Below are 10,785 nucleotides of genomic sequence, written 5' to 3'. Positions count from 1 at the left end.
AAATAGCAATCAATGATGGTTTTAAGAACAAGAATAGAGTAATAAGAGTATTCTATGAGATTTATTATTAAATCTCAGGTCTCACACAATGTTATTGAGATTTTGACTTTCATTACCCCTTTGGTCAATGTTTTGCACATGTGGTATGATCACATGCTATAGCATTTCCTCCTTTTCATAGGGTCATGTCTCTTTTCTTGTAAATGCTGTACAGATTTAGTTCAGACATATCTAATGTCAACTTGAGTTCACTTTCAACTTTTATTCATCAGACTCTCATCTGGCTACAGATAAAGCGATCATTTATCACTTATGGTCACATTTCATTATGACATTATTTCAATTCTATTTTAGGCGACGCTAACATTTTAAGTTTGGCTCTCTATTATCACCTAGATAATAAGCTTAAACGTTTCATCTCCATTCCTACAAAGTAATGGAGGCGATTGCCTGTGTGAGAAGGCCAATCTTAACTTTCCGACATGCTTTTTATTGTATATACATGCAAAATCTTACAGATATTGCATGATTAGTGTATAAATCTATAAAATGATATTAGGATTGTAACAATACATATTAGGAACAAATCTGTAAAATAGGAAGTTAAGATATTTATTTCCTAGATTAGATTATTTATTTCCTAGATTAGTTCTTTATTTTCCTATATATTTGATGTATAATTTGTCAATGCAAATGAAAAATATTACAATCAGTTCTCTGTTTGTAACATGGTATCAGACAATTCTAGGTTGTTTTTTTTCAATTCGTTTTTTTTTTCTTTTCTGCCCAAGTGAGCATTATTTGTGAGTCACCCTGGAAAGTGGCCGTGTTTTCCCACCGCCTGCTTAGGAAGAAGCCTCTTCTGTCGATCGACCATTCCCTGAACTCCGATCACCTTCCCAGTCTTCTTGTTATTTCCGACAATTCTGTGTGATTAGTTCCTCGTATCTCAACCAGGTCAGAACATTTTTGTTGGTTTCTGTGGTATCAATTTTGTTGGTTTCTGTTGGTATAGAGTTTGTTCTTTGAAGAGTTTTTGTTGGGTATTTTCGTCTTCTTACCATGACGGATAGTCTATAATTGATATGGTTCCTATAATGTCAAAATTCGGAACATAAGCTTAATGGGTCTGATAACTATTTTGATTGGAGTAAGACAATTCGTCTTTATCTGCGAAGCATTGGTAGATGATCATCTCACCAAAGATTCGTCTGAAGACGATTCAAAGCAAACATTATTGAGAGAGGATGCCCGGTTGTTCTTACAGATACAGAACTCCATCAACAGTGAGTACTTGGTTTAATTAATCTTGTGAATATGTGAAGAAATTGATGGACTATCTAGATTTTTTGTATTCTGGGAAAGGGAATGTTTCGTATTTTGATGTATGCAAAGCTTTTTATCGAGCTGAGAAACAAGATAGGTCTCTTACGACCTATTTTATGGATTTTAAAAGGATATATGAAGAACTTAACATTCTTCTATCGGTGAGTGCTAATGTGAAAGTTCAACAAGCTCAACGAGAGAAAATGACATTATGAGTTTCCTAGCTGGACTCCCTTCTGAGTTTGAATCTACTAAATCTCAGGTTCTTGCTAGTTCTGAGATCACTCCCCCAAGACATATTTACTAGGGTTCTCGTACAGAAGCACTCCATCTGTTCAATCGAGTAGTGCTCTTGTAAGTCAGAATCATGACACCGGGCGTTCATATAACAGGAGCAATAATAGAGGAAGGGGTTCGAATTATCGTGAGATCGGGTCACGAGTCAAGGGATTGTGTGCTACTATGTCTGAACCCGGTCATACAAAGCACCGTGCAGAAAGTTGCAAAATAGGCCCAAAACCTTAGTCAACTCATGTTGCTGCTATTGAACTTCTAAGAAGAGGTTATGATTTTAGTTGATGAGTTTGCCAAGTTTTCTCAGTATCAGAATCATTGAAGTCCTTATCTACTTCCACACTGCTCTCGCCGAGTTAGGTAAACCAAATACATGTCTTATTTCCTCATCCTCCAATGGGTCATTGATTCTGGTGTCACAGATCATATGACAGGTAATCCTAGTCTCTTTTCATCATATCAGTCACATAATTCCTCGTCTATGTTATTTTAGCTGATGGTCAACTTCTGTGTTCTTGGGTCTGGGTCTATTAACCCTACTCCGTTAATTTCCCTATCCTCTGTATTGAGTCTACCACAGTTCGCTTTTAATTTAATTTCTGAGTAAACTCACTCGTGCTCTTAAATGTTGCATCTCATTTTTCCCTGATCATTGCCTGTTTCAGGATCTTACGACGAGGCAGATTATTAGTAAAGGACATGAATCTGGAGGTTTTACTCCTGACACACAGGTGCCCAGAACCATTGCATGTTCCGTATTTCGACCCCTTTGAGGTGCATTGTCGGTTAGACATCTTCTTTACCATTGTTAAAGAAACTATGTCCTCAGTTTATAATTATCTTCGTTAGATTGTGAGTCATGTCAATTTGCCAAGACCACCATCTTTCTTCAAGTCCATAGTCAATAAACGGACTAGTGTCCCTTTTGAATTAGTTCATTCAGATGTTTGGGGTCCGTGTTCTATTATGTCTAAACCTGGATTTAAATATTTTTTTACCTTGTGATAACTAACTTGGCATTATTCTTCTTGTTGTATATGTTGATGACATTATCATCACTGGAGTGACACTACAGGGATTTCATTACTTAAGTCATTTCTTCACACTCAGTTTCATACAAAAGATTTAGAATGTTGAAGTATTTCTTAGGGGTTGAGGTAACAAGGAGCAAGAAGGCATCTTCCTCTCTCAAAAGAAATATGTACTTGACTTATTAACTGAGACGGAAAATTGAGTGCTAAGCCATGCAGTACGCCAATTTTCCTAATTCGCAACTTACCAAAGATGGTGAACTATTGCATATCTGAGAGGTATAGAAGACCGGTTGGAAAGTTGAACTATCTAACTGTCACTCATCGTGATATTGCGTACTCTGTAAGTGTAGTAAGTCAATTCATGTCTTCTCCTACTGTTGACCATTGAGCAGCGTTAGAATAGATTCTGTGTTATCTGAAAGGAGCTCCAGGATGTGGTATTTTGTACGAAAATCATGGACATAATGATATTGAGTGCTTCTCTGATGCAAATTGGGCGAGTTCCAAGATAGATAGGAGATCCTCTACGGGCTACTGTGTTTTTATTGATGGAAATTTAGTCTCACGGAAAAGTAAGAAGCAAACTGTTGTGTCCCGATCTAGTGCAGAATCAGAATATAGGGCTATGGCCTAGTCTGTGTGTGAAGTAATATGGATATATCAGTTTTTGACTGAAGTTGGTCTTATGTTCTCTTTGCTAGCAAAATTGTGGTGTGATAACCAAGCCGCTCTTCATATTGCTTCTAATCCCGTATTTCATGAACGAACTAAGCACATTGAAATTGACTGTCATTTTATTCGTGAGAAAATACAGCAAGGTTTAATTTCTACAGGATATGTGAAGACTGGAGAGCAACTAGGAGATGTTTTCACTAAAGCTTTGAATGGGGTTCGGATTGATTATATTTGTAACAAGCTGTGCATGATTAACATCTATGCTCCATCTTGAGCGGGAGTATTGTAGATAATCATGCAAAATCTTACAGATATTGCATGATTAAGTGTATAAATCTATAATAGGATATTAGGATTGTAATCAATACATATTAGGAACAAATCTATAAAATAGGAAGTTAGAATATTTATTTCCTAGATTAGTTCTTTATTTTCCTATATATATTGATGAATAATTTGTCAATACAATATGAAAAATATTACAATCAGTTCTCTGTTTGTAACACTTTTCAAAAAAAAAAAAAAATATATATATATATATATATACTCCTTCATGTATGTTCCATAATAATCGAAATTGAGCATTGACAATATTGTTATTTAATATTGATAAGACAAATGTGAACAATTTTGGGAAATCTTAAAGTATGAGTACATTCAACACCTACGTAAGCCTAGAGATCTAACATGTCTATTGAAAGTATCCCTTGCTATAGGCTTTGTAAATGGATCCGCAACCATGTCATGCGTAGATATATTCTTCATGTTCACCTCCTTTTGTGCCACCATGTCTCGCACAAAATTACATTTGATATCTATGTGTTTCGTTTTACCATGATATTTGGGATCCTTAGTGTATGCTATTATTGTTTGACTATCACAGTTTATTCTTACTAGTTCAATAGCAACATTAATTATTCCTAGATGATTCATGAACCGTCTCAACCAAACGGCTTCTTGCACTGCAGCTGAAAATGCTACAAACTGAGCCTCCATTGTAGATAAGGCTATACATGATTGTTTCTTACTGCTCCATGATATGGCCCCACCATTTAGTGAGAAAACATATCTAGAAGTAGATTTCCTTTCATCTAAATCTACTCCCCAATCAGCATCGGTGTAGCCTTTCAAGTGTAAATCATTTCCTTGATAACATAATGAGTAATCAGCTGTTCCTTTTAGATATCTTAAGATTCTCTTCACTGCTTTCCAATGTGCTTATCCTGGGTCAGACTGATATCTGCTTACCAACCCAATGGCATAACAAATGTCGGCTCTAGTGCACATCATGGCGTACATGAGACTTCCAACAGCACTTGTATAAGGAACATTCTTCATTTGTTCCTTTTCTAGTAGAGTCTTCAGACACATTTTACGACTAAAAGTCTTGCCTTTCGCGATAGGGTTGTCTATGGGTTTACAATCTTGCATATGAAATCGTTCAAGAATTTTCTTAATGTATGGTTCTTGTGAAAGAGATACTAATTTTCTTGAGTGATCTCTTGGAATCTTGACTCCAAGAATATATGCAGCTTCACCCATATCTTTCATCTCAAAATGAGACGATAACCATCATTTGATTTCATTGACAAATCCCTTATCATTTCCAGCTATAAATATATCATCAACATATAATAATAATATAACAAATTTGTTATTGGATCTCTTTGTATATACACAGTGATCTTCATTTATCATTTTGCAATCATACAACATTATCGCATTATAAAATTGAATATACCACTGTCTTGAGGACTACTTAAGGCCATAAATTGACTTTAAAAGTCTACACACTTTGTGTTCTTGACCTTCTCTAATAAAACCTATTGGTTGTTCCATATAGATTTCTTCTTGTAATTCTCCATTGAGAAAAGCAGTCTTTACATCCATTTGATGCAATTCAAGATCCATGCTAGCAGCTATAGCTAGAATAAGTCGGATTGAGGTAAACCGCACAATAGGCGAAAAAGTTTCTTCATAATCTATTCCTTCTTGTTGTGTATACCCCTTCATGACTAAGCGAGATTTGTATCTTTCAATATTGCCATCAGCCTTATGCTTAATTTTGAGAACCCACTTGTTCCCAATGGCTTTGCGTCATTTTAGTAAATCAACCAATTCCCATACTTGGTTTGATTTCATAGACTCCAATTCTTCTTCCATTGCTTTCATCCATTTTTCCTTAGAAGGGCAATTGAGAGCCTCATCTACATTCCTTAGTTCTTCTTCATCTTGTGGACTAACTAGAAAAATTTTCCCCTCAATCTCAAATCGTCGACGTGGAACTTGTTTCCTGTTTGATCAACATATTGGAGATTGATTGGTGTTACTCCCACTTGGACTAGCTATCATAGTTGGATCATTAGTAGGGAATGATGGAGGATCTGAAACTGATTCATCAACTTCCAAATCGCTCCCACTGGGATGTAGTATAACCAACTGATTGTCGGCAACAGAATTGCCTTGGTCTTTTGTTTCATATAGAAACAAGTCTTGACCTATCTCGCCCTTCTTTGGAAAATCAGTTTCTAAGAATGTGACATCTCGTGATTCAAACTCTCTCCTATGAAGACGTATCCTTTTGAATGTTTTGAGTATCTTATGAAAATACATTTCTTCCCCCTTGGACCTAATTTTCCATATTTATGGGAAGGATCATGAACATAGACAGCACATCCCCATGGCTTTAGGAGACTCAAATCAGGTTTTCAATTTGTCCATAACTCATATGGTGTAGTAGTAATAGATTTGGAGAGTACTCGATTGAGGATATATGTGGCAATCAATAAGGCATCACCCCAAAAAGTGATGGGTAAGTTTGCTTGTGTCATCATAGACCTCATCATCTCAAGTAGGGTTCTGTTTCTTCATTCTACAACACCATTTTGTTGCGGAGTTCTTGGAATAGTTAATTGACGTTCTATTCCCATTTCATCACAAATTTTTTTGAACTGATAAGATAAATATTCACGACCTCGATCGGTTCGTAGAACTTTTATCTTTTTATCTAATTGATTCTCAACTAAGATTTTAAACTTCTGAAAGTATTCTAAAGCTTCTGATTTTTGAGAAATAAAAAAAAAAACATAACCATATCGAGTGAAATCATCTATAAATGTGATGAAATAAACAGCCCCATGTCTAGCCCTCACATTCATTGGACCACATATGTCAGAATGAATTAGTTGCAATAGAACTTCAACTCTTATCGCTTTTCCAAATGGTTTTCTTGCTGTTTTTCCAATTAGGCAATGTTCACAAGTAGTCAAGTCTACTTTTGTTAAGGATCCTAACAAGCCTTCTCTTGCTAGTATATTCATTTGTTGTTGGCCAATATGGCCAAGCCGTGCATGCCATATATTCACATCATCATTATTGGAAGATGTAATGAAGGAAAAACAAATATTACTATAATTATGAGCAATGTCAAGTACTATAAAACCATCAGAAATATAACCACAACCATAGTATGTTATGTCCAAAAATAAATGGACACCAGTACTGGAAAAGTTTAAATTAAAACCAAGTTTAATAAATTCTAACACGGAAATCAAATTTCGACGAATATCGGGTGCATATAACACCTCATGTAGGTATAGGATTTGACATCCACGCATGATCAATTTGCATGTGCCGATCCCTTTAACTTCCACTTTTGAATTGTTACCTACATATATCCATTTTGTTTCCCATGGTATTCGTCGAAACTCCACGAAATCACTCATTTCTTTTGCTATGTGGTCTGTTGCTGCTGAATCTACAGTTCACAAAGGATGAGATTCAGTTAGAAAAACAGAACTGGAAACATTTATATAACTTACTTGTGCAAACAAGTAATTCACCTTCTTCGGCTCGCTACAATTGCGAGCAAAATGTCCATTGTTGCCACAATTATAGCATTTCACCTTTGCCATGTTTCTCTTCCTGGCAGGATGCTTTCCTTTTCCATGTTTAAAAAACTTTCTCTTCTTCCTTTGAGCCTTATCAGTATTGCCTTTTCTTTGGGATCCACCTTGGAATTTACGTTTAAATCCCTTCCCACCATGTGAATTGGAACCAGTCATATACACATCAGTATTTGCCTTACTTGCATTAAGGCGATCTTCTTCCAGTTCTAAATGTCGTGTGACATCTTCTAAATTTCTGATGCCCCCATTGTGCGTAAGGTGTCTTTTAATGTGTTCCCAATTTTGAGGCAATGATCTTATGACAGCTTGAACCTGTTGTTCATCAGTTAAGACATGACTTGCATCTCTCAACTCACTAATCATGTTTGACAAGTGTTGTAAGTGTACTCTCATAGTATGTTCAGGCTTTTTCTTATATGTGTCAAACTTGATAATGAGTGACCGAAGTTTGGTAATGGACGTACCGCCAAACTTTGTAGCAAGGGCGGACCACATGTCCTTTACTAATTCGTAATCCCGGTACTTTTTCATGAGATCATTGTCCATGCTGCTCAACAAAGTGATGCGAGCAGTGGAATTCTTCTTCTTCCACATGTCATAAGCTGCACGGTCTCTTCTATGTTGAGCTGTGACTCCTTCTTCAGGCTCTTCCATGGTCGTGGTAAGAGCTTCAAGAACCTCTTGTTCTTCCAAGACATATTGGATTTTCATGCTCCATATCTCATAATTTTCGCCGTTAAATTTTTCTCCTTTATTAAGTTTGGCGACAATGTTCTTAGATGCATATGCCATTTCTAAAATTACACATTGGATAATGCATGTTATTCAATGCTCGGAACATACTTATATATTTAATTAATTATATCAATAATAATTGTATATTAGATTTAGAATCAAAAGTTAACAATGTCAACAATCATCATCCAAAAATTCTAATCTCCAATTATCATAGATATAATTAATTGCAATTCTAAAATAATATTAAGACACAATCATATAAATATAATTCAACATAAAGTCACATAAAAATTTAAATTTTAATTAAAAAAAAAAACTAATTCCATTATGTAAATAGAATTCAACATGTAGTGAAATTAAAACAAACAATTTCAAAAAAAATTAAGTGTACTGCCACATTCCATAAACTGGGAAGGATCTAATAATCTTTATCCTAAGGTCTTTATCTAACTTGTAAGTAACCCTAGGCAAGGAAACTCCCAGTTTCTTATGATTTCCTTTACGAGTGTAGACTCCTATAGATGCACCAGCTGTCTTTTTGGCACCTCATTCTATGTACTCCTTGATGTAGTTGTTGACTAAACGTCTATAATCTTTATTGTCATCTTTAAGGTTTTGAACTTTTAGCTTGTTCCAAACCAGATCAAGGAGACCAACGAGAGTAGGGTGACCAAGAGTCTCTCTAAGGACTTTGTATTTCAACTCATCTTCCTTTAATCCCCCTATCCAGACAATTTCCTGAATCTTTTCATTCACATGAATGAAATGATTTACGAGTTGCACCAACTCATCCTTTATGTCTCTTAATAGTAAGATGTGAGTTTGTAGAGTTCTAATCATGTTCATAACCCTTTCCTTTTGAGCAGGTGTTCCAGCAGCCATTACACGTTTATAACGTAATATTTTTCTGTAACAAATACAAAAAAAACTATTTTATTTATCAAATAAAGGTTGACTATATTTGATAAATAATATATATACATGTTTATGGCTTAATAACAAAATTAGACTCATAATAGCATACCAAGTATGCATTTTATTCTTTATAGCAAAGAAAGAAAAAAAAAATTAGAACACTTCACGTGCCCTCGCACACCACCCAGAAGCAGTCATGAGCCTCCACGCGCCGGTTAGGGTCCTTCACGCGCTTGCCACACGCCTCACACTGAATTCAGGTGGATTCGACCCGTTTCACCTTTAACTGGGTCAATTTTGACCCGTTGACTTTGTTTGACCTTATGGGTCGGGCGTTGACTAAGTCGTTTGGTCATATGTGTTAGGGTCGACCAGGTTTGACTAACCTGTTTGATGTACTGAGTCAAATCCGCGGGTCAACTTGACCCTTTTTTTTGGGGGGGGGGGGGGGGGGGGGGGGGGGGGGGAGTTGGGCTGGAGATGAATATATGGGGTTTGTAAGTATAGCTAACACAAATCAAACATGTAGCCTAGTGGTTAGGGAGTTGGGCTTTATTCTGGAGACTTGGGTTCAAGTCTCACCACCTATATTGGTTTTCATGTTTTTATTAAAAAAGGAGTAAAACGACTTGTCATTTATAAGGTTGAAATTAAAACGACTTTTCGGTCCTTGTCATCTTCTACCTCTATCCGGGTCTGCAACTTGGTACCCGACTCGGAAATCAACCCATACAAAACCCGAAACTTTAAAGAGGCATAACTAAGTCATTTTAACTCCGTTTTTTATGATTCAAAAGCCATTTTCTTCATAATTTCATAAGGAATCTAATAATCTAATTATCATTACCAAAAAGACAACTTTTTATGCACAAAAATTGAAATTTCAGAACTGGATTTAAGTAATAAGCAACATGCTTTAACATAATAGTACGAATTTAAAACAATATAAACCACGGCTCTGATACCATTGTTGGAAAAAATACAGAATAACAAATATTCTAAACTAATCCCAAGATCATATTCATAGTCACCCATTGCAATCACATTTTTTATATAAACGAATTACAATGTATTTACACAGCATAAATACCTCTTCTCTTTAACTCTGAAGCAAAAGTTGAATCTGGAGAGAAAACTACCGTAAAATTTTTCCTTTAACTATTTTCAGATAGAGAGAGCGTGTGTGTATTTCTTAATTCTAAAAGAAAAAACTTTTCTTTATATATGGGCGACGGTTATGGAAAAACTGCCTTTGGCAGTTTCCACTTCACACGCCGTTTGGGTTAATCCATCATGGGTGCTTACCCTTATCCAATACATCTAATAGTTGATTTTGTTTCTCTGGTTTGACTATGAGAGTTGGGCCAGCTAGCGTGAGTTTGATTGAGAGCTAGTTTGGGTTTGAGAGATGGCGCGAGTTGGATTAAGAGCTGGTTTGAGTTTGAGAGTTGTCGCGGGTTTGATTGAGAGCTGGTTTGGGTTTCAGAGATGGCGTGAGTTTGATTGAGAGGTGGTTTGAGTTTGAAAGCTATCGTGAGTTTGATTGAGAGATGGCATGATGATTGATTAAAAGCTGGTTTGGGTTTTCAGAGATGGAGTGAGTTTGATTAAGAGGTGGTTTGAGTTTGAGAGCTAGTGTGAGTTTGATTGAGAGCTGTCGTGATGGTTGATTGAGAGCTGGTTTGCATTAACGATTGTTTTACTGAATGAAAATGACATGGGATCAGATCGAAATAATGCTATTATGTTTCTTTTGAAAATGATCTATGACATGGAAATAGAAACTCTTGGTTATAGTTTTAGCAAATAGATTTCATTTGTTATAAATATGAAATTTATTATTGGTTTGATTGCTTTATGATAGGAATTTTTGAAATCTGTTTAACGTTTGTGTG

The sequence above is a fragment of the Pistacia vera genome, unplaced genomic scaffold (assembly GCF_008641045.1).
Source record: "Pistacia vera cultivar Batoury unplaced genomic scaffold, PisVer_v2 Contig29, whole genome shotgun sequence".
Classification (NCBI taxonomy): Eukaryota; Viridiplantae; Streptophyta; class Magnoliopsida; order Sapindales; family Anacardiaceae; genus Pistacia; species Pistacia vera.
This window is presented reverse-complemented; position numbering follows the sequence as displayed.